We start from the raw sequence: 26,025 nt of genomic DNA on the forward strand, positions 1-26,025 counted from the left end.
TGGTGTCCTCATACAAGCCATGTACATGATCAGATTTGCTTTTGTAAATGCTTTTCATTTAAAGTGACCCAGTGGTCTGAGTTGATGAAAAACAATAATAATAATTGGTGTATGGAGGTACAGTACAGCACAGCGCAGTGGATGAAACCAAAGTACTTTCCTCCTCCCAGATGGTCTGTTCAGCCTTTTAATAATGAAATCTGCTTTTGTGTTATTTAAAAAATTACAATAACCTTTCCACTAATCCCCTCGACTTACGACCAAGTACACCTGGATTTCTGCGCTGCACGTACGTCAAAAATCCCCCTGGCTCTTGATAACATATTAGGATTATATCTCAGATATGGTTCTTTAATAAATAGTTTAGATAAGCATATCTCTTTAATTTTATCCACCCGCCCTTCCTGCATGCAGGATTACAGTGGAAGGACTGGTTTTGTTGAGCGCGTGCACTGCAGTCTGCAGACAGAACATGCAAACATCTGTACAACAATTCATCAGAAAGAATTATGTATGACAGACTGGAGGGCTCTAAGCTGTGTGTATTTCAACATCCCCGTGTCCTCAATGACTGAGGCAGATCATAAATAATGGAAGCAGAATTAATTGGTTTATGCTATGAGCATGTGTTATATATATTGATGGCATAGCGTTGCTGTGCTGTTGCTCTGTGCTGGACTTGACATGTATACTGTGCCTTCCAATTTGATGAATGGTCTTGATCTGGTGGCTGGATTTATAAGGTTTAGGTTTAGCTGATATTAATCAATATAAATGATGGGAGAAAACAAGCACAAAAAATAATAGATATATAATCAGTCCAGGTCAGAAAACTGAAATAAAGTGACTTCTGGAAAAGAAAACAGTATAAAAACAATAAAGTAATACAACAGAGCAAATCAAAAATGCAGAATTTACTAAAACAATTTAGCCGGACGGGACTTGATTGTCATGAGGTTGAGCTAAGCCCTCAGCTAAATGAAGGAGAGCTTCAATGCTTGAGCATACTATATTTTCAGACAAAAGTGTGCTTCCAACGTTGTGCCATCAGATTATCCCTTTCCTGTTGTATTATGACAGCACCCCCCTGCGTAAAGCCAGATGTTTAAATCAATGTTTTACCCAACTTGGTGTGGAAGAACTTGACAGTCTGACCTCATCCAACACGTTTGGACTGACACGGCGACTGTGAGCCAGACTTCTTGTGGCTGAATGGAAGCAAATCCCTGCAGCCAGGTTCTAAAATCTTGCGGAAAGCTTTCACACAAGAGTGGAGGCTGGTACAGCAACAGATTAATGCTCATAGTTCTTCACAAATTTCATATTCGACTTGTTTCAGATCTTACGTTATGTATCGATAAAGCCCTATCTCTGAATTACTGGAGGCAGTATCATTTTCCCAAGAAAAGATTAAACTGGCAGGATTGTTTTGAGTACCATCATTGATTTTTAGCATCAGAGACTGACAACTGCATTTATTTTTATGGAATTAGGGATGGGATATGGGTTTTATAGATAACTACCTGTAAACGTAAAGCACCACAGTGTGTCTTGGTCAAGAAAAAAAAAAAAGTGTGACAGACCTTTAAATTATTCATGCTGCACTTGACCACGAGGTCTGAATTTTCTAGGCCAAACACCCTGCTCTCTGTGGGTCGTGACCCCCCCACCCCCTGCTTTGTGTTTTTTACCTTGCGTGCTGTGGTAAATACCTCAGCACCTGCATGTTGCACTGATTTCACCCAGCCCCGGCAGATGGTCCTTACCCTTCAGTGAGCACACACTCCGGCACCTGGGACGCTGGGGAAATCCTTCCGTGCTCTTGCCACTCTGTCAGAGAGCACATGCACATATTATAAACACAGATGCAACGGCATGTGTGCAGGCAAGCGCATCCGCAAGCATGCACAATGGAAATGCAACAACGAGTGGGCGTTTTACTATGATAAATGTATGGAGCGGATTTATGTCTCAAGTACAACACACATAAAAGAAAAGACATGTTATCATCTCCTGTGGTTGGGGAAACAGCTGACTCATAAACTGCAGACTCACAAAAAGGATTAGTTTACACAAAAATACGCCAAAAGTGCCACTTTTATGACACTTCACAGTGTTTGTTTTTTTTTTGTCTCACTATGTTTACAAAGGTGCTACAGTTTATAAATCAAATTCAAAGTGTAGATATATATATATATATATATATATATATATATATATATATATATATATATATATATATATATAGATAGATAGATAGATAGATAGATAGATAGATAGATAGATAGATAGATAGATAGATAGATAGATAGATAGATAGATAGATAAAAAAAAAACACTGTGGGTTCTGACATTACAGAAGTTAAATACTATACACACTTATATGGTACACGCAGGCGCTATCCAGCAGCTCAGTTCCAGAGATGCAAGCTGTGTAAAAAAGGCTGTTGTTGTCCCCTCACAAAGAATCACACAGTAAACAAGCAGCTGCGCTCAGATTCGTTGTGATGAGGAGGAGCTGTTCCTTCCTTGAGCTTAATGTGAAAATATGCCCCACAACCCCATGACTGCGTGCCTGGACGAACGCGACTGCAGGCACAACGTATAGACATATAAACGCCTTATGGCGACTGTTGTTGCACTCCTCGCTGATTTAATTAAAGAATCCTTCTGTGCTAGCAGTGCAGCACAAAGGAATGTTGATGATGGAACTAATGGCTGCTTTTTTACGCACTGAACGCCACACCAGCCACACGACGTATGAGAAGTATCCCTGAGCTGAATTGCAGACTGGGATGAGCTACTTCATATGGACACAGACTTCACTTTTCATAGCTGTGCTGTCAAAGTGAGCAGCAGCGAATGCCTTTTGTTTTTAGCCTTAATTAAAATCTTCACCACGCTAATGCGATGTATCACTTCAACCAAAGTCAGACTGTTGAGATGGCTTTAACAAACTGAATATAAATAGCTTTTGTCAAGTGGAAAGCTAGCTTTGTCTGGGTTTGAGGCTATCATTATGTTGCAGCTTTAAGGCGTTATTCAGCTGACGTTTGTCTCTAAGGAACAGTGCAAAGCGCTATAAGGAGTCAGGGAAAGAGCATCACATTATTAATGAAGGATAAAGAAAAAAAACAAGCAGCAAACAAGAGCAAGAAAAGTCTAAAAAAAAAAAACAAAGGAAGTGTTTTGATAGTAAGACAAGAAGGACAGCAGGATATCCAAGGTTATCTCAGCTCTTTGGGAATACTGTGAGAAGTGCATATTTGCTTCTTCAGCATTTGTATGTACAATTTGTATAAAATGTTTTTCTGTTTTGAATCTGCCTCCTGAATGTCATCTGCATGACAGTCACCCATAACTTTTGTGCAGGAAAGTCACATTAAAAAAATTGACACAGGTGGGAGCTGCAGTTACATATACGGCAGTGAGGCGGCAGATAAAAGACTGATTTTGTCTACTGTCGCAGTTGGGTCTGTCGGAACGGTTAAGGCAGCTCAGTCTGACGAAGTCTATTGCTTTGTTGATGTCAGATGTTTGACATATTGTCATCTGTTAGGGATGTACATATGTGCTAGTCCATTAGGACATGTGAACTGATGTCGTCCAAGTTTGTTAAAAGTAAGTAAAAAGATGATGTACAGTCATATATAATCTCCACTGGCAGACTTTTAATGTTGGATACATTTTTACAACTCGATAAAAGACTAAAAGACTACAAGTGCGGTTATGGAGATTTCTTGAAGAGATGTTTGGATTGTACAGAAAGAGGCAAATATTTTTACATGTGATGGGTAAATAGAAAGATTTCTCCACGTGAAACATCGTTAGAGTAATCAAACAATTCCCTCCAAATTGACACGGCCGTTCAACAATGCAACCATTTTCCCTCTAATCTGGTAAATACATTTACCCTTGGCCTGTCTGAGTTATTTACATACAGAGTACTGCAGAACTTCACTTCAGCACAGGTATCATTTTTGTTCAACCTTTGAGGATATTAATACAACTTCCTACAATGTTTATTCAAGAACTTAAATGAATCAGAAGCAATAAATCACACCTGTGAGTGTGAAGCCCTCGGACACAGTCAAGGGAACTGGGTGATAAATCACTGGAAGAAAAGGCAATGTGGCCTTATACTTCAAAGTTTAATCGGCACGCAAAGAATCACTCTCGACGACAGAGTCAAAGATACTTTGAGGTCCAGACCTTCACTCCTGTCCCACATCAATCACACCTGGGCGTTTTTAATTTTCTTACCTTATATCTCTCTCCTGCTCAAGATATTAAGGGACAAGTCATTTTTTGACATTAGCTTGACACTTACACAGCAGCTGTTCCATGCACACCACTACAGTGTTGCAAGGGGTATTATTAAAGTGTTTTGTGCCCTGTAGGTCATAGGTGATGGGATGAGGGCATGTATGCCCTGCTATAAATGTTAAATGGAGCTTCAAGGAAGTTTGCTGAAGGAGACTCGTATATCCATTCGCTCTGGTTATATTCAGATTTTCTCGGTCCAACTACTCCCATTCTCTTATATGTCCTCCACTGCAACTGCATTAAGACTTTATTCTGAAATCACATAAAGCTGACAATGACAAGAAATCAGTGTCTCTAAGGTTCTATTTGAGAAAAATCTGATATTTGGTCCCTGTTTTTTGAAATACTATAATTTAGGTGATCAGTTTCCAGGGCTTCCTCGCCAGACTCAATTCAGAAAACACAACTAAACACTTCAAAGAAAGTGGTTAAGTGAGAATTGACTAAAGTACTGAAAAAGCATCCCGGTGGTCTCCACACTTCTCTTCTCCATGTCCCCCTTTAGATTCAATATCAAAATATGATCTTGAGTCACTTTTGGAAGCCTGTCATTTAAAAAGCCTTAAATCTGTTCTGTGTAATATCTATCCAATGTGGTATTTAGATTGGATTATCTGCATCCAATCATGATGAATCGTTTTTGTTTGTCTGGCACAGACAATGCAGTGATGAAGGCTGATTTGTACGTGGCAAGTGGACAGACAGACTTTTGGGGAATATTCTTTAAAACTGACACCTGACTGTAGAGTCATAGCGTGTCAAGCAAGCTTGTCAGGAGAAATTCCAGTATTTGACAACACTAGCAAGCAATATGTAAACTGATGTATAAAGACATCAAGGGTTGAAACAATGAAACAATAAATCATAGCTGAGAAGTAAAAAAAAAACAAAAAAAACATAAAAACATACGTTGAGGCAGTTTACAGTTACACAAATTATCCATCCATTGATGGAGGGAAAAAAAAAAAGACACCAGACATGACCCCAGACACAGCTAGGACAAAGGCAAGACAAACGCTGCAAGCATTTTATAATGAAGAAGACTTATGCATCAAGACTCATTTTGATGGACTTAAAATAGTAACAGAATCACATATTTATTGAAATTTGAAATAGGACGTGATCAGTTGTTTGAAGCCTTCACTGATCACTTTTCTGATGTTTCTGGCTCCAAGTTGCATTGAAGATTTTTAACCACAGATGAACTGGATAACATTTATAAACACATACTTCTGGTCTGTCTGAGGCTCTGTGTGCTACATCTGTTTCATCTTTTAAACCACCTATTAAAAATGAGTTTTATAGACTTGCCTTTTATCTAATGACCTTTTGTTTGGCAGATTTGTTTTGCTTTAACTTCCATTTTTATCACCCTGCCCTGGTTATATATTTGCCATTGTTAATTTTATGTCCTTTTTATTCTTATTACAAATTGTTTACTGCAAACCCACTACAGATGGTAGCCGGGACATCGAGTGAAAAAAATAAAAAACAAAACGATAGCACGACAAGCACTGGATTAGTGGATAATATCTCAAACTCCACGTTAATTTGACACTAACATTTTGTGTTGCCTTACACATGACTCAGTGACAATTCAGGATGCTTCTCAGTGAAAGTTTCTCACATCTCTGTAATCTGTGTACATTCCATGCTTTTTGCATATTTCTCTGCACCCTAAAGATTAACCAAAGACATCTGTGTCAAAGTTCTGATCCCCTTGATAATGATGACGATGGTGCAGTTTGGGGGCCGATGGATTAAAACCCTAAGCTATTGACCCATAACTAAAGTGATGTTTGAGCTCATAATCTTTTCATCTCATGGTAAGTGAAACCCGCTTTGTTGGATTTTAACTGTCAGCAGACAATAGGGAGGATCATTTTAACATGGCTCCATGCTGAGCAGGTGGGAGGGGGGAGGAGGGATACAGCCAGAGAATGGGAGAAATGGGGGGAGGCACTAGAACAGACGAGTTTTCACTAAATTGTATTCATGAGTCTTGGCCGGTTTTTAATGCACTTATGTATTACAAGTACTTCCTCCACCACAAACTGAGAAAGTCGCATAATATTTCAAATCTTTGCCAAAAAACGGGGTCTCCGAGAAGCATCTTCAACATCCTCTCGGGCTTTTCCCATTGTGTCTGGCAACGCGATTGTTCCGATACAGCGATGCAGAAAGGAGGATGCACTTGGGATCCAGGCAATTTCATTACACCGAGTCAAGCTGCTTCAGTTCAGGATCCAGGCCTTTGTGCCGTTTGCCCAGCACTGAGAACTGGAAACATGGCACAAACAACATTATGTGTTATAGCAACTTCGCGCCGGGCCTTGTGATATGTCCATCTGCCGTGACTAGTGTTGCAGATCGCGTTGATGTCCCTGCCTCCCTGCCTGTGTTCCCTCGCCTCCTCTCACTGGAGCGCTCCAGGTTGCACGACCGCTCAGCCATAGTCGCCCTCAGTGCAACTACTTTTGTTGTAGAAAAAAAAAAATAGAGAAGATTTTCTCAGTGCTGTCATGCTTTTGTGTGGATGTAGAAGTTTTCACTGGCAAGGTTTGGCCTCCAGTGTGCTCTCTGGCTTAATTCAAGCAGGATGATATCGGTAATTACAACTTATTCTGCAGTACACACTGTGTCCAATCTGCATCTGCGAGTTCACACTAATGTATGTGTGCAGGACAGTACATGTTAATGCAGATGGGGCCATTACAGAAGTCCAGCCTTTTGGTGCATGCTTGTTTTTTTACTGAGGAGTTTTTGCTCTCATTCAGATGCTGTAAATAAAACTGGTATAATCGCTTTATAGTTCAGGTCATCATTTTTCACTTGGCTCTGTCAGTTTCCCCTGTTTAAAACTGATAAACTGATTTGTTGAAATGTTTTTCAGCTTCCTGCAAGTTATCTTCTCTTTTTGCCATTACAGTAAATGATGAAGCTATCAAACAAAACATGTGCTTCAAGACATGACCTGATTCTAACTTCCAAGAAAAATGATACATGGCATTAACGCAAAATACACAGAAGAAAATGTTGTACATCAGACATGTCTGTATGGTCCAAAATCCAACCACCAGAATGCACTGACTGCCCAAAACCAAGCGAATGACAATCTGTCCCGCCTCTCAAGCTGTTGTCAAAAAAACACAAGAGCAGATCTGCAGCTTGCCACCTTCCAACTACACTTTGATCTGGTTTCATGTTGTTCCCCAAGATTACAACACCAAAGACTACACAGAGCATATTGACGCACTTTAAAAGAGGTGGTTTACAGATGCCTGATCCTTAAATCCCGAAAAACGAGGTGACATTAATTCATATCATGCATTTATTAGAGAGTATTTTTTTGGGATGGGGAGGGAGGGGGTCGATGTGAATGAGTTTTCGGGGTCGAGCTGCAGCGCTTTACAGGCTAAGCTCATACTGAGACATATTGAGACACATTTTCATCTTGTGGATTATTCCTTCTTGGGGAGGGATGGACAGACGTTTGTGGGCAGATGATATTTTTCAAATATAAATAAACAAACACATGTCACTGAGTGTAATGGGGGTGAGGGGTGGGGGATGGGGAATGGGAGGGAAGGAGTGAGTGTGGGAGGGGTGTTCCTGAAGAGCCTCCAGCTATCTGCAGAAAGCTGATTATGCTAAAGTAGGGGATTCAACCAGACAAGTTTATGTCTGTATTAATCAGGGACGAATAATATGAAAATCTCTAGCGCAGCCTGGGTTCTATGATCACTGGCTACACAATCAGATAAGGTGAATCTTAGCAGGGGAGAGCTATCTACATTATGGTGGCAAACGGTGATGAGCAGTATGAGATGTTCTGGCTCAGTGACATGGGTGATGCCGTTTTATAGGTTTAGGAGTGCTTGGTCCATCTAGCTCCCGTCACTGTAAAACTAGACTTGCACTGATACTACAGACAAAAAAAAACATAGAGGCAAATTAGTATAACAAGAAACCCTAAATGTTATCAGAACTCTTGCTTTAGCCTCTGGTAACTGAAATGAGAGCCTAGTCTGAACTAATTCCTTTAGGCGATGGAGACAAAGAGCTGCAATAATGTTGTGGCTCTTGCAGAAGAAAGACTTAAGTAGTCGCCATATCTTTATTGTTTTACCACTAATTAGTCCCTACAAGTCAGAGCGAGGAAATTGCCTATTTTTAGCAGATTTCATTGTACAATGGTCCAACAATTAAACAGGAATTAAGCAGATTTTCAACCAGCTTTATGTTGCTACAATGTTGGTAGTACATACAACTGAACAATGGTAAACTTCTCGCCACCCACCCAAGCTTTTGCCAAGAGAAATCTGCCAAATGATGCAAAATGCCTAATCTGGCAGATCTTAGGGCTGCTGTATCCACTACGGATTTTACTTCGCATTTCGTATGCCCGCGCCTACGTTATATGATTGTCCTCTGCAGCAGGACAAGGCGACAGCAAGGATAGTAGAGTTGTTGTGGAAGAATATAAATCACCAAAGTCTCCTTTTAATCAGCCCTTGCAAAGCTGTTTGTAAATCACAGGCAGTCCTTATCTGATTCTAGTGAGGCTAGATTTCAATGCATAAAAGCTCAAATATTGTGTGAAATGCATCACTGCCGGCGGAAAAAGACCATAATTATGTACGCACATGAATGGACTTTATTGGCATTGTCAGCCAGGACAGGTGCAACCCCATAAGCCATAACAAGCTAATCTACATTTCACAGGATCAAAGAGCGTCTCAGCCATGACAGATGTGCCTGTTTTCCACTGCAAAAACTGAAACAAAAATTATAATATTAAATTATAATATTATACATTAAGTAATATTTACACTTAACACTAACTGCCAACCTCAACACAGTGTACATCAAACAAAGCTCTCGACTATCAGCATAGCACACCTTTAATGCCAAATATGGTTGATTAAAATAGCCTTGAGTGTCACCAATTTTGTTTCATCATTACAATACCAAAATATAAAAGAATGGAAAGCCTCTGTGGATGTGCTGGTTGGGCTCTCTCTAATGCTGGATGTAATTAGCTACAGTATATCACTTCAGTATTTGCATCGATTATAAGACGCTGAAGGTAAGAAGACTGCAGAAGTAAGCCGAGTTACTGATAGTGGTTACCAGTAATCTTAAATTGTTGCAAAATAATACATCAGAAAAATGATAGAGATGAGTTCCAGCAGCATCAGTAAAGTGACTGAATGAGGTACTTTTTCTTCATGTTGTAACAGCAGAAGGCACCCCCCAACCCCCCACCCCTTTCTCCAGACTGTCAGGTAATAACCACTGTCTTCCTCTCCCCAACTTTGACTCCAATGTATCTCCAATGTCATCAATGGATGAAGCTCATTTGTGCTTTATGTTGGAGTAAGAGAGGAGAGAGGCACATTTCATTGGCTGCTGTAATGACATAAACATCAATCTGTCTGAACTGCTGCTTAAATGACTGTGTAACCTTTACAGCACTGTTAAAGAAAGATGTATAATTTCTGCATAAAAAAGAGAAGCCTGGGTAATAAAAAAAAAAAAAAGAGGAGTCTAGCTGACGCACTTTCACTTTACTGGACTTGCAGTCTTTTTTATGTCCAGTCAAAAAGTCGTGCCCCGAGAGTCACTTTGGAGAAGACTCACTGATATTTCCTGCTTTTAACACGCACATTAAGATATTCACTGAATTTTAACAGATTTAAAAATTGCTGGGAACAACAACAGATTGAGAGCTATAAAAAGTAAAATAAAGCCTTTATTACCCACTGACATTCCCCACATAATGGAAATATTTTACAATGCCTCCCATTTATGGACCTCTATCCACTATAAATTATATTATGCAAGAAACATCATCATGACTGGTGGCATTAACTACCTTATATTAAATAGGTTTCCAGAGGGAAGGATTGACTTGCTATATGTAGCCTGGAACAAAATTCAATCTGCTGCCATGTTTAATGCCACATTTTTTTATTATCTTGCAAGCATATGTTAGAATGGCTACAGATGATGAAGCTAGCTGCTGGGCAAAGTGATCATCAGTGCTGTTTTTTTCTTCAAAAAAAAAAAAAAAAAGAAAAAAAAGCTCTTATTAACAGGAGCTGGAAAATTGTTTGTGACCTTTGTCAAGGTTTTGCTGGAAACACAGAGGCTAGCAGCAGCAACTGTGCTAGCCCCGCGGCATGTGTGAATATGCAAAGCTCCCCTAGTTTTTTTTTTTTTTTTTAGTTTGTTTTTCATGCAAGGTTTCAACATGAAAACGTGAAATTGTTTGGAAACCTTTTGCCTCGCAGGGGCTTCATGGAGAGAGGCCACATAGAGCTGAGCTCTGCAAGAATGTTTGATGCCGCTTCCTTAGTTGAGCATATGCCACATTCTGTTTTAGGTAGGCTGTGTTTGTGTGGTGGCCTTTTTCACAGAGCTGCAACTCTGGCCATGGGGAGGAAGGGCTGGTCAGGGACAGCAGCTGTCTGGCCCTCTGTGAGCATTATGACATGCATGACCTGGCCAAAAACACAAGGTCAGCAAAAGCATACCAACAATGCTGCTCTCCTCACAGATTATACCTCCTGTTAGTGTATGTGCATTACAGGTCTGTGTCTCATAAAGCCTCCATGTCATTCATGTTGTTACACTAGAAATGCCACTCCAGGAGAGGTGTGGGTCGAAGAGAAATGTAAAAGGAGTTAAACATACAGTAGCCAGGAGGGAACAGGCTTAATGGAGAGATCAAGGGAAAAGGCAGCAGCTCATGGTGGGAGGAAGGAGCAAGGAGGAGGGAGGAGGAGGGTGAAGGAAGGAGGCATGGGTGGGGGCAGGTGGTAGGCATGGACAGGGGTATGCTGGTGCATCTGCCCGCGGCGATGGTATTGACGGACATATTTCCCACAGCTCCGTGTCACGGCAGGATCATCGCACATGATTACGGGGGGGATCAGCATGATCGGCTGTCGCTGATTTCGCTGACATCTGTCGGTGAGGTGAAAAAAGCAGTGACAAGGATTGCCCCAGACATGAAATCTTGAGCGGCTGTTGAGTCGGGTGGCTGAGGCTCCTTGTAATCTGAGCTACAGCAACAAAATATCTCCATGCAATGTTCGACCTCCGATTTTAAAAATAAAAGGAGAAATAACTTCTCTATCTACTTCTTTCCACATTCATCCCAAAAATGTGGAAAAGCCTCTTTATTCAGTGGTACTTTGACATGTAATTGAAAGAACTGTTTTCTATTTTACTGTTTTGCACAATATTGGCTTGAATTTTCTCAAAGTGGTTTCATAAGTTTTAAATTCTACAGTCTATCAGTTCTTGACTCTGCAAAGTTAAGAATTATTGACACAAACACAGTAAAATATCATTTTGATCATGGAATGAACTATTTCAGAAGAAACTGACATGACATTTTTTTGTGTTAGACAAAGCAAGAAGATGCAAGAAGAACAACAGCAACACAATTTCTGTAAAAACACACTGGACAAGTGAGAGTGAAACAATACAGCAATTTACACATAATCCACTGATCAAGCGTCCTTTGCTCAAACCAATACAGTATCTGTCCGTCTTCAAAAGATGGATTATTTATCCCAGGCTAAGTAATTGCATGGCTCATAACAATGAGATTCGGATTAAGGAATTCATTATGGGTTTGAAGCAGAGGACAGCTTGTATACAATTAACTCTAAGTCCAGCCCAGGAGATAAAAATCATTTCCTCAATATGGAAGGCTGGACGATTTGATGTGACCCACGACACAGCCGAGGCACAGAAAATCTTCCTGCTAAATCCTTTCTTCATTTCATCTGTCATTCAGGGGAAATTCTTAAACATATGGCTTAAATTGTTGGTAATGGCTGGGTAGTGAGTCATCTGGGGCAGAAGCCTGAGCCCTTTCTCATTTTTTGATGCAAGCTCTATCTATGATTAAATGTCAGACTTTCACAGTCACATATGCTGATAGAAAATCCCTTTTTTTCCCTCAGAGGTTCCGTAAGGGGCCATTCCAAGAAAAGAGATCTTACTTAACCCTTACAATGATGAAGACATCATAAAAAGAGGAAAGAGCTAAAAAAAAAAAAAAAAGAAAGAAAAAAAAAAGGCCTTTTTACTTAAATGCACTACTTTGTACAGTGAAGGTTTTGTTCGGACTTGCACCATGATTGCCCCAGTTCAGTTTCAAACTTTTCAAGGTCCTGAATCTAAATGGGTCCTATTTCAGTCTAGGAATCTGGCATTTGAAGATTGATTGCAAGCCTTATTTTCAGTTAGACAATAAAGTTTAAAAGTAATGGAGCATTTGTAGAAAAAATTGTTAATGTTATTAAGACTTTCAGATCTGTGGCACTGACTATGATCAGTAGCGTCTAATCCAGCTGTCTAGAAAGTATGTCTGATTACAAATTAATCTTCCCATTTAACAGCTCATTTGAACAAATAATACATAAAGCTTTAATCAGCATGCATGGTTCAACAACAAAGCTTAAATGCAATAATGACAACAATTTCCCTTAAGAAGATAAATATATTTATAGGATTCAACAAATTTGGGAATAAATGTATTTTTTGAATCAAGGTTTCAGTAATTAAAAGTCATTAGAGATGCTGATTTTTCACTAGTATGTGTTCTGAGTATAATCCAAAGCTAGCTGTGAAACCTCAAGCTTGTTGGTGTTGTTTATTTTTCATATATGACCAGTCATTTACATGAATAATGTCAACCTGTTTTACCACCAGAAGTGTTTATGACAGATTAGAGGCCAGCATCCAACTACATTTTCATTCCAGTTATTTTTGTTTTAATGCATGTGTGAATCAATTAATTCTGTCATAAAAGGCTACCATAAACTGTGTGCAGAAGTTAATGAGTCCAGCATTACCACATCATTACACCAGCTGGCATAATGGAGCATGTGTTGTTTGTCATAATATATGCTGCCACGCTTAACAGTCATAAATTGTTTGGATTGGTAAATTTTGTTTTCTGTTTGATGACAAAGACCGACGGCTCATGTGCTTAGATTACCATACTAATAGCAGGTACATACTTGTATACATGTGTTCATCAGGTGCTTTCAGAGCTGATGGGATTGATCAGGGGGATTTCCACAGATCGGAAAGCATTTTAGGATTCTGTGTACAGAATTTGAGATTTCTGAAGATATTGGCAAGGCTAAAATCTTTCTTCTATCATGATGTTTTGGCAGATGCACTACTTTAGCTTATTTCCATAGCTCCCAGTAGCATCCCCATCCCACATTTTTTCAACCTAACATAGCTGACAGCTGCTATATGACGTTAGATGAAGGAGTCCATTTTTCATACAAACTGAATTTCAATTAGGGATTAAGTTTTCAGGGAACCTTCTGTAGTTCCTTTTCACTGGGGAATTTAACATTTTTACTACTTGCATGTTGTAAAATCATATGGAAAGTGTACGGAAAATCAAACCCCTTATATTCATCCTGAGATTAAATCACACCAAGACTGTTCTGTGTATCTCTAAAGCCCCATTCACACTGCACTTTCAAGGCGAGAATCGTGTGCCCGTATTCCGCCTCGCCATCTGTGTGAAAGTTACAGAGGTGAGTGGAGGGACAGTTTCATTCCGCCTCTGATCTGCTGCCGGAAGTAGTAACAGAGCCACAACAGAGGCCAGCAGCAAGAGACGGGTGTGTAGGTTCTAATGGTTTTCAGAGTCTGACAACTAAACAGATCCTTTACTTATAACATAAAAAAGAAATGCCCCCACTTCAACCCACAAAGCAAAGCTATTTTATGAGGAAAAGAAATACTGCATTTACATGTCGAAAAAATGTCTGTCATCCTGTCTGTCCTACAGGCAGCTTCCACAGTGGAATGGACGTGATTATGTGATGTGAGCAAAGAACTAACTCACCAAAGTTGTTCCTGCTGTGGGTACTGTCTCTGCCCATGTGTACTGAAAAAAATCACCACAACGTTCAGCCTGCCCACCTGAGATTTAAGTGAACTGAAAAACAGCACCCCTCCTCGCAAGTAAGAACCAGAAAGTGTCAGCTATTTACTAATGGCAATATGTAATTATGTAATTTAGAGCAAATAATGTAACTTTGTCCTTTTCCAAAGTGCAACGTGGGTCAGGATCTCAATCACACTACATTATAACAGCATCCATATGACACTAAGCAGTTGTGGATAAATGCTTAGATTTACAGGTGGAAACTGGGGAAACATTAAAAAAAGAACACACGGATGTCAGTCTTATGATGTGTACCATCATGCCTCTTTTGGTTTTGCAACGCTGGCATGATGTATGAAATGACACACTGCAGCGCTGCTTGAAACATTGTGATGGACAATGATTTTTTTTTTTTTTTTTTTTTTTTTTGGGGCAGCATGACCCCTCAGTGTTGTTGTAAGGCAGCAGTTTCCTATTAGCTCACAACTGTAGCCGTTGCTATTTCCCACAGTTGCTCTGACATGACCTGCATAGCCAGCTGTTGTCCTTTTGCATGTTAGTGGTAAATTAACCCCAATTAAATCCCCACTTTGAGTAGGCATCTGACATAAACTATACCATTTTTATTTGCCTTCCCCAGTATTTTATCTAAAAAAGTGTGCAGGAGAAAACCACTTAGTAATCATACAAATAAATCCTCAGAATACTCAGAATTTCTCTACACATAACCAGAGGCACTTGTTTTGGAGTTGTTTCCTGTAGTTCAACTGCATAAATGCCTACCAGGCAGTACTTGGGAGCGGTGTGAATGCATCCCAACTGCATAAACTGTTAACGGTGTGTTGCTGATTAACAGCATTTCCAGCACACTAACAATTTTACTGTGTGCTCAGCCAACCTCCCCTCAATAAAGACAGGTTGAAACACGTCACAGTGAGTTCCATTCATGTACAAAATGTACCTCCATCCATCCTCTCATAAGCAGTCTGCAGCACAGTGAGAGGGAGGAGCCCGGCCTGTCTCAAGGTCACCAGGCCCTTCACCACTGTGGCATGATGGGTAGCTCCTGCTTGTGCCAGCCAGCCAGCCAGCCAGGAACTGCCCGGGTTCACGAGGCTGCCGTTACCTTGACTGAAAGGAGGGAGGGAAGCACCGACGCCCCCCTGCCGCTCAGTAACTGGTACCAAATGGTGCCTCCCCTCTGGGGTCCTGACCTGCGAGCAGGCAGAGTCCCAGGACACCTCAGAGCCGATCTGGAGGATGGGCAGACAGCTGTCTTCTGTCAGTGGGCCCGTGGACCTCGAAGATCATCTTTTTCTGCACACACACAGTCATTTAGCAGGAGACTTGGTCTGAAACCAGGGATGTGCAGTACAGAATTGTACAAAAATGATCAGCCATGATGTTTTGGCTTATATTCACACTGTTACTTAAGCTGTTCCAGATGTGATGTTTCCCCTCTGACATGTAATGCAGAGTTGATGTTTTCTAGTCAAAGTGACTGCCAAAAAAACCTGAATGGAGCCTAAATCCAAGGCAGATTTAATAAACTTGATTGATATTTGAGATACTGAAACGGAATATTTTTTTAAACAAGCTTCAGGGGAGCTTCATGCTCAAAGAAGCATGTATCATAGTGTTGCTTCCTGTTTTCAACATCACCACTGTGTTCATGTTTGTTTGAGATATGAGTCACATGCTCATCAACAATGTGAACAAATCCATGATGTGTGACCTAAGCTTAAGATGTAAAAATGGTTTACAGACACATAACTCATTCAGTCTAGCAAGCATAAATTTGTATTGACAAAAGATAAAGGTCCACTAGGATTCTGCGCACCTAAACATACTTAATTCCTTAAGGTCATGCAAGGATGCTTGCTAGAAACTCCAATTCCTGGAGATTAGACTTCTTTGCTTTCTTTTGGATATTGGAGGAACAGAGGTATTCTATCCACAAACCAATCATCATGAGCATGTTTAAGCCCATCTCAGTGGTAAAGGAAACCAAGCTGAAATTTACAGAACACCATGCTCACATGAAGCTCTATGAATCTGACGGAGAAACAGTTAGAGAGTCTGTAATCCACATTACGCAGTTTACAATATGTAAAAACAGAAGTGGATCCGAATAGAGTAAAACATATCCATTGTGTTTTTAAACTTAGTAAAATAAAAATCAAATTGTTTCTGTACAAGAGACAATATGCTAAATTAAATGTTCCAGGTTAGGTAGAGGTTAAAAATGTGATAATCATATTGAGATCTCTGAGTCTCTGAATCTCTTCAAATCTGTCTGTACAGTGTATATAAAAAGCTTTGGTGAAACAACAGTAAATTCTCTTTTAATTCTCTAGAGGCAAGTTTCACACCGTTTAAAAGAAATTAAGAGATAAAACATAAGATATAAAAGTCTTACTTCCTGTTCTGCTACCTCTGCCTCTGAAGCCACTGAGGCTCTGAGGAACAATGTTATATGGATCTTGATGGGGAGAAGCTGCATAATTAATTTGTATATTCTAGCATGACAGATGTTTGATTTTGGCCGTAAAAGTAATTAATAAGAGAGTGGAGGGAGAGGCAGATTGCTGGAAGATTATTTATGAAGACTCCTCACCGAGCATGTTGGAGGGGTAGGGGGGTGAGGCTAGGCTGTGTGTGTGCATGCGGTGGTGGTGATGGTGTGTGTGTGTGTGGGGGGGGGGGCAACATCACCTGCTCCCATGGCTGTCCCAGCTGTTAGCCTAACTGCTACCACTGTCATTTCCAAACATTTGTTTTAATGTTCCCGTACACCCAAGGTAAAAACTGAAATGACAGATTTAGAGTGAGAGAAGACAAATTGCATCTGTGTTTTCCTTGACATAACCTAACATTACAGTGCAAAAGGAGTTGAGAGTGGGTGTGGAAGACATAAACATCCAGTGTAAAACATACTCTTCTGATTGTTCCAGAGGAAAAAACCAGAGCACCTGCTTAAATGTGCAAGAGGGAGATGAGCCATTCAGAGAATACACCACAGACAGAGGTTTACATCTGCCTCACACAGAGGTAGAAGGGGGATATTTGCAGATGACTAGCACACAGGTGCATGTGTGATATGTTGTCTTCTGTGTTTCGGGATATAACAACACCTTCAGTTTAGCTTTTTTGGTCTGAATCGCTCCAGTTAACTGACAAATTTCAGTATATTCTTATTGTTATTCTATCATCCTCGAGCTATAATTACAGTCATGACTTAAGAAATATGGACTTTCCTGTAATCTTCTTCTCTGGTAGTTATTTCTGTGAAGAGGCAGGAAAAAATAGCTAAACTTAAGCATTTGTTCAGATGTATTTGTAATCAGTTTTCTTGTAAGAACTGTGACTCTATTTAGCGCCACTAGTTTTATACTGATATTTTAGACTTGAAATATTGTTTCAAACACAAGCTGTGCAACTTGCTTCACTCACTGTGTTCCATATCCTGCAGCTACATTTAGAATTTATTAAATAACAGCTGCAAATATGTATTAAGATTTTATGCTGAAATTATTATATGCTAACAATTAGCATTTTAACAACCAAAGTTAGGTTCAAAACTTCAAAGCAACCCATCCAGTTGTTGTTGCTGTGGATGTTTCACTCCGGACCACAGTTTTGGACCAACAGACACCAACCAAAGCATCCAAATCATGCTCCACACTGGCTAAACACATGGCTAAAATAAGTCTAGTAAGAAGCCAGGCTGGACAACTTTGATCAAAAAGTATGCCTGGGTTTACAGAAAGACAGACCGAGGCGGAGAATGAAAATAATTACGGCCAAGTGTTTTGCAACAGCAGGCATCGGACAATTTATGCCTCAATCTAGGCACAAACTTCCGCTTTTCTTTTTTTCCCTTTTTATTACAGAGCTGTACGGCTTCAGAAGATAATAATGAACTGTAATGGATGCCAAACAGTGAGGACAGGGAGTGAATGTAATTTTCTCAATGAGGGCATAAATCTCATAAGGAGGCTGTTACTGGAAAGTCTTGTGGATATTCAAATCTGCTGCTTTGATTGAAGCAGTCACAGTACATCACAGGCATTGTAACTCGACAGAAGGTTGGTGCAGGTGATCTGCCACAATGTGATCTTGTTCACTGTGGCCCGGGAACCTCTGTGGGGTCATATTAGTCAGCAATGATTAAAAAAACAAAGCATTGATAGCAGTGCACAGGAAGCGGGGGGATTTAATCAACTCCCCGTTCCTCCTTGCTGTAATATATATCTGTTGTTGTGACAACAATAGGGTCTTGTTTCATTTAGCTGTGAAGTCTATGGGCTTACATTAATTCAGACCATAGCCAGGGCTGTGGATTACGTGAATTAAACATTATCTGAATAAGAACAGAGTTGAAGAGGAAGGCATACATGGACAGCTATGAGATGAGAGATTAAGATCTGACTGATCTCTCTGTTAAGCTTTATAGCTGCAACGTGATCAGACCCTCTGGTGAACAGCTTTCTGTACTGGCTCTGCAGGTGTCACCTGCAGTGGTTAAGTACAAAACACAGCAGTGGCTCTTGATCTTTTAATACCTCGACAGTTTATCTGTAGTATAATATATACTATATGTATTAATGTTGTCACTATACTGGAATTTCTAACTTTGACAAAATACCATGAAAATATGTATTTGATATCAGGCTGTCACGATATTAGATTTTCATTGGATGATTATTGTGGCCAGAACAATTCATGATAAAGATTGTCACATGTATAGAAAATTTGAGAAGAAGAAATGCCCTTAGTCAAACCTAACTTTACTTATTGTGTGTTTTGTCTGTTTTTTTGTCAAATGAAGAACATTTGTTGCATGAGTTTAGGGAGGTGGAAACAGAGTCTGTTCCACCATAAATGTCTGTCATTTCAACATAATTTCACAAAGAAGTTGTAAAACAATGAGTAGTAGCCACACACCAGATCCATGACACACTAGCTAGGTGACAGGTAAGAGGCGCAAGATAAATTAAATGACATTATCGTGTGCATCATTAACAAAACATTAATATTTCATTGTTTGAATATCATGGTTATTGTCAATACCAGTTATTGACAACAACCCTAACTTGTTCAATACCAGGGGGGAAAATTTACACAACACTGAGGGCACACATGTTTAGAAAAGATATATCTAAGTAGGCTTGCTTGCTGGGTGTTAAACACAACAGCATTTACTGTAGGACTGCACAATTGATCGCAATATAATGGAAATTGCAATATGACTAAGAACTAGATTCAGATCACAATTATTTTATAAAAAGGTAAAATGTGTCGCAAAACAGTGTTTTAATGAAATTTTGTAGTCCTGCAGAGATGCTCTGGCCTACAAAGCTTGTTCCAGATCTAATAACACATGCCACATCATCATGATTTTACTACTTTTTCAATGACAGTGAAAACTGTGATGAAAATTGAATTGAATCATCCATAACAACAATTGCTTTAAAGGAGTAAGTGAATGATGATCATTTATTTCAAGAACTCTGGGAAGTACTGTATATGCACTAAAAAACGCTTTAACTAAGTCAAATATTACTTCAAATGCTTGTTTGACCTCCACTAAGTTGTCAAATTACATGTCCTTGATGGGAAATGGGCAAGACCTCAGAATGGACAGGTACGTTCAGCCATCGGAAAAGAAATTCAGTCCACATAATTGTGCAGATGTGTCTGATTAATGTGTAATGTATCTGAAATTAATTACTGAGCAATAAATTAGAGCTCCAACACAAGACGAAGTGAATTGAATCTTTCTCTTTCTTGAAGGATAAATAGAGAGATGAAATATAATGAAGAAAGGAGTAAAGTGATCATAAAGAAATACATTTGCATACTAATTAAACCAGTGTAATAATCTTCGCAATATTCTTCAAAGGAGTGTACTCAATAGAAGTCATTTCCATAACTTACTGAATTATTGTCCTGCTGTCCCAGCTTTCAGTACTATGGGGAACTTCTCGGCTTCTACTGGGTAAGCGTTTTCCTCGCTGTTTAAACTTTCTTTCTGCTAAACTTCCGTGTCATTCATTGTAATTCCCAGCACACCCTCAACACAGGGTTAAATGTCTTTTCAATCTGTTAATTGCAAGGCTTTATAATTCAAAGAAAGGGATCCAAGACCTGCTATAAATCAAACAACTACTCACAGGGATTTAATGAATTCCTCCCCGTGACATTGCAGGTAGTATCGTCTAACCTGACGAGTCTCAAAGTACTCAGTAAGCACACCTATCATTAAAAAAATGCTTGTTAAAAGGTGATCCCAGCTCATACAGATCCTCTACAAACTCAAATGTCTGCTGTGTAGCACAATGGGAGTTTTAAAAAAAGTTCACTCAAATATTACATTCATGAAGCAGGTGTTAACCTACATTAGGCACTCCACTGTCCCTTTAGAGAAGAAGAAACACATGGCCCTCCTCCACTGTTTCCTCAACACACCTGTCGCCTCCAAAAGGCTCAGCAGCACAGAGTGAACATTCACCTGCAATGATACTAAATCTCACCTGATCAAAGGATGTGGAGGAAGAAATAACTAAAGATGCTACTATAATAATCACACAGGGCTCAGTGTTGCTCTTTGCCAAACTTATATCAAGCAGCTTTTTGACAACAGAAAGCCACAACCTCTTGTTTTGCTCTTGTTGTACGTGGTGTTTCCTATCTTGTACTCGTTAACATTGTACTCTGTTCTATTGTTGCTCACGCAAACGATCACTCCAAACTAGAAACATGAACAACATCACTCCCATCGCCAGCTTAGACTATTAAATGCTACAAACAAAGTGCTGGAAATGGGTTGTTGATGTTATAGGGGCTGAACTGTGAACATTATTGACCCCTCTTTCAGGATGTAATGCCATAGGACAGGACAATAAACAGCATTTATTGCAGTACCAACATTGAGCCATTTACCAACCTAAATTCACTTCAGTCTTTAATAGTGATGCACGTTTTACTGTCTATTGAACCAATAAATTATCTGCCGAATATTGGATATTTATATTATTGGCTTTTTATCTGTATTGTCAAAAAATGTGAAGCCAAATTGTTTTCACTGACTAAAAAGCTCTGCATCTAAATACTACAATGCATTAGGGTGGTGGTATGCACCTATAAAGTTGATTTGTGGAGAGAGGAGGTTGATTTAAATCACTTTTGTCTGTAAGGCATCAAAACAGACCTAATGAACCATTTGGTTTTTTTTTGTTTTGTTTTTTTTGCTTTAGTAATACATGATCGCAATGTTGTTTTGTTATCCACCAATAAATAGTGAAGAAGGAGGACAAGCACAGCATACTATAGTCATGCTCATGTTATTATGTTGTACCGGGATGGCCTCATATAGTGTAGACTTTCTTGAACAGAAACTACAGGTTATGGACTGCTTTTTATCATATATACTGTATCTCCTGAAAAAAAAACATATGGAGCATCCCTGGTTTTCATGAGATAAATTCAATACATACATCGTCTAATCCCATTAAAATAAGCATACCTTCACCCGCTGGCATTTGACCAGATTGTAGGCCAAATTTTCAAACAAAAGTTTAGTCAAGGAGTCCATAATCATAAAAAATAAAAAAAGATAAGCCAGAGTGATAAAAGGACATGCCAGACACCAGCTGATTAAAAACATACATTTATAAATGGATAAATAAAATTATTGTAATCTAGATTTGTGATCATATTGTCTTTTCAACAATGTCAGATACACCTTGTCCAAAAACGGGTTTAATCAAAACTCTCTCAGCTCTACAGTGTATTCTAACAGGTAGTGCCAAAGAAAACTTCTTGTTATATTATGTGAAATACCACCAGGAAGGCGCCAATAGCCGCCAACAAAACTGTGACTACTGCCATTACTGCTGCCAATGTAAAATATAAAAACTACAAAAGAAACCAGCCAACGCTGCGCTGCCCAGCAATAAGCAGTTTCTTGTTTCTTTTGTTTCGATAATTATGGGACAGTAGTCTAAAAAATGTTTTGATTGGCTGTAGATTTACTGTGTACTCCAACCTTAGTGTTTTAAACAACAAATCTAAAAGAGCTTGTGTGACAGGGATTTAGTTAAACCACTATCATGTTACTGCAATTGGACAATGATTTGCATGAATATTCTTGCATAGTAACAGGAAGAGAAAATAAGTGAGTATATGTTGTACCATGGTGAGAGCAGGAGGGTTTGATATTATGTGTTGCATGTGGGTGTTGCATCCATAGATATGTGTGTGCCGTATGTATCTCTTTATAAGATATACTGTAAGTTGGCCTGTTGTTAACCAAACTCCATTCACATGGCAGTGAGCATGGGTGCATTAACACACTAAAAACTTTCACTAGTTGAGATTAAATAAATCCTTCTGTTAATTTTCTAGCCGTCTGTCCCTCATCTGCAGTCACAGGAGCGGCAGTGTGCCTCTCTGTCCCAGCGGGGTAAACCTCTCAGAAGCAATATGTAATTAAACTCAAAGAGCATATTCTTTAATCCTAAAGGCTATTATAGATTTATGGTCAGTGCATTGTCTGAGCTCTACAATGGCTTTTCCTCACTGCACTCTTGTGGATACAGTGAGCCCATATATGTTCTTAAATGGGTAGATAAAGGTTTTGTAACCCTTTTAAATCTGGCTTCGTAATGGGAGTGCTACAGTGGCTTACTGCCCTCGTGGGGTAATACGGTGGCTTTTGTATTTGGCCCAGAATGGATAGAAAAGCTTTGAAAGGATAGAGGAATCTGTAATTATAATGCACCAACCGTCATCAATGACATATTTTTGAACCTATTTCCAGTCACATTAGAAACAAGCAGAGCTGTACATGTGAAATTGTAATTATGGTGCATTCATTTTAACTCCCGGGGATTAAAGAATTGAGTATGTTTAATTGCAAGTGTTCTACATTTCAGAACAGTGGAGCTCTGATTAATAGTGACCCCATCCCCACGACAGGATGCTTTGAAATGCCATTAATACTTAACTTAATTGCTACTTTTATTTGTGATATTTGACTCTATCTCCATTCTCTAACTCTGTTGGGAATGGCTGATGTAATGTTTCCCCCGTGTCCTAATAGGCATTGATGGAGCAGAGATTTTTTTTTTTTTTCTGTGCCTTTTTTCTCTGCAGTGTTTCTTCTTTTTATTTGGTTTATTTGGCTAAGTCAGAAAAGCTTTTATTTAAAAGAGCATTTTAAACTTTTTGCCCATCAGTATTAAAATATTATCCCCATATTCTTACATAACTACATGGGGGTACCCACTGATAAACAATATTTCATCTTCCAGGTGAAATGTATGGGGTCCAAACCGACCAACCAACTTAAGCAACCCAAAACTACAGTACTGACTGATCAAGAATGCAGCCTCTTTTCAAAGATGAATGAATTCAAGAACTGAACAAACCATTACAGTCATAGCACACCACAAATTTGTAACACCTACGGTACACAAAGAAAATCAAGAAAACTTCTCACAAAAAAGACCTGGGAGGAGATTTAAACCAAAGAATTCCTCTCTGTAAGGCAACAAATTTAACCCCTTAGCCACTGCAATGGAAAGTTTACAGTGAACCATTTCTTTCCAGTTCTTTGTGCTTTAGTACCACGTGATTGCAATGATAACCGGTTAAAAGACAAGTTCAAGATAAAATAAAAAATAAAAATATAGCAAAGGAGGACGCACAAATCATGACAGAGATCTTTCCCCAACTTTTACCAACAACTAGTTGCCTCCAGCTGCACTGGTGAAGATAGGGAGGGCTAAAACTAAAGTGTTATCTTGTTTTTGTCTTGTGCTGAGTGCAACACTACTACTCTAGTTATTAGTTATTTACGTTATGAGGTAACAGATAAGAAAACAGTTGTACAAGTATTTTCTGGAAAAGCTAGGCACAGATAAACTTCCTACTTCCTGAGACTAATAATAATACTTTAACCAAAATTATAGAGATTTCATGACAACTTCAATAAAAGATCCACCCAAGAGTTCACATGACTTTTTACAACAGCAATTACATGTGAGCTGTATCAGACCAAATTAAAGAGTGCAGCTAAACTTTCCCCTCTGAATTGGACAAAAGAAACAATACCAGGTGTGATCACACCCTTTCTATGCCACAAACAAGGAATTACTTTTTATCTTTTCCAAGCAGCAGTTGGACGCCTTCGTCCTTTTCTGTCACACGCAACTGAAAATCATCAGGTCCCAGTGCCTCAATGATAATGTATTCTCTCTTATTTGACTTTTTAATGGGCTTTCACCTAATTATCATCACATGGTTTCTCAGATGTGTGCTGGAAAGGGAACTCAGGAGTCGGGGAACAAAAGGAGGTCAGATTTGGAGGTGTTGGCACATGGCCTGATCCGCTCTGGTACCCCCCTCTACCCGCTTTTGCGTGATGATAAATTTTCCCCTTGAACATGATGTCAATATGTTGATGTGCCTTCCTTTATTAAGATACCATCCAACTGATAACAAGTCCTGCTGTGTGTTACCAACATAAATAATTAGAACAGAGACCAAGGAACGGCAGGTGGCTTTTGGCACAAAGAAATAATCATAGTTGATGTGGAAAATAAAGTAAAAGGACCCATCTGTTCACGGCGGGGGGAGGTGAAAAAACACGTTAACATATTGTCAGTAACATTATGAAATACACAGTTAATAATTTAGTCATGGCACATGGCTCTGGACACTTGTTTGAAATAATCTAACAGAAGTGAGCCACGGCCTGCATCAAGGCTTCAAATTAACCGCACATTTGCACCCTCATGACTTATCCACCGGCCATTTTGTCACACGCTCTGGCAATTATTTACCCAAAGGGTTGATGAAGAAAGAGGTAGCTAAGCCATGCAATGCTGGAGTAATCATAGATGATATAGTGTAAGATCAGCCATGAAGCAACAGCAGAAGGGAGCTGTCGAACCCTGAACTCTCTGTCTGTCGAATAGTCTGATTCAACACCCAAGATCTTAATTGTCTCTGAAGGCAAAATGCTTTAACTACATGCAAAACTGAGAAACTTGTCAAAATAGATATTTTTATCTTCGATTAATGGGAAGCTATATATGAAAATAATTGTTTATTTTGTGCTGACTGATGCTCGGATAATATATCAACATAAGATGGAATTAGTTTTTCCTATACCGATTTAAATATCATCATAAACAAAAAATTTACGCTATAATAAAGAGAATAATATCTGAATCAATTCATTTATATCTGTTCCCACTTATTTTGTACAGCATCACAGGAGATTGGCGGCTCACTCTCAAACACTGGTTCTGACCACCTTGAAGCCCCTTTCAGTAATCTCTTCATGATAAAAGAGACTAAAATAGAGTACATATAGAGTAGTTAGATTGGGCAATATCAAAGCCCTACTTAGGAAAGATCAATCAATAAAGCAGGAATTTAATAAAACATATTTAGCTTGTGAATGATTATTTTTGCCATGGCAAATGCTGTATCTGTATGCACCGAGGCTCAGAGGCCATTTTGGGTAGACTGAAAGACCCAAATTGCTAAAATGAAGAGGCCGTCTAGGATGTCCACTTGAGCCAATCAAAGTTCAAGAGGCCTCCTGTCTAGAGCTTCTTGACTGTTATGAGGAAGCACTGGCACATTAAGGCCACCGCAGGCGCCTGCGTTGATATAATTTCCCCATATTCTGTTGTGTACCAATAGGTTCATCTGTGGAGGGCTGCTCTGCAAATGAGATTTATTTA

General features: G+C 39.3%; 1 long non-coding RNA gene across 16 annotated transcripts in view; it reads right to left on the bottom strand.

Annotated features, from left to right (window-relative positions):
• Nucleotides 1-26,025, bottom strand: part of LOC119019569 — a 100,217-nt gene that overhangs the window by 66,882 nt on the left and 7,310 nt on the right. For all 16 annotated transcript variants that reach the window (XR_005075081.1, XR_005075082.1, XR_005075084.1 and 13 more), the window contains exon 3: nt 1,767-1,830. This is a non-coding gene — a long non-coding RNA (uncharacterized LOC119019569). The remainder of the gene's footprint in view (nt 1-1,766; nt 1,831-26,025) is intronic.

Source organism: Acanthopagrus latus, chromosome 5 (genome assembly GCF_904848185.1).
Source record: "Acanthopagrus latus isolate v.2019 chromosome 5, fAcaLat1.1, whole genome shotgun sequence".
Taxonomy (NCBI): Eukaryota; Metazoa; Chordata; class Actinopteri; order Spariformes; family Sparidae; genus Acanthopagrus; species Acanthopagrus latus.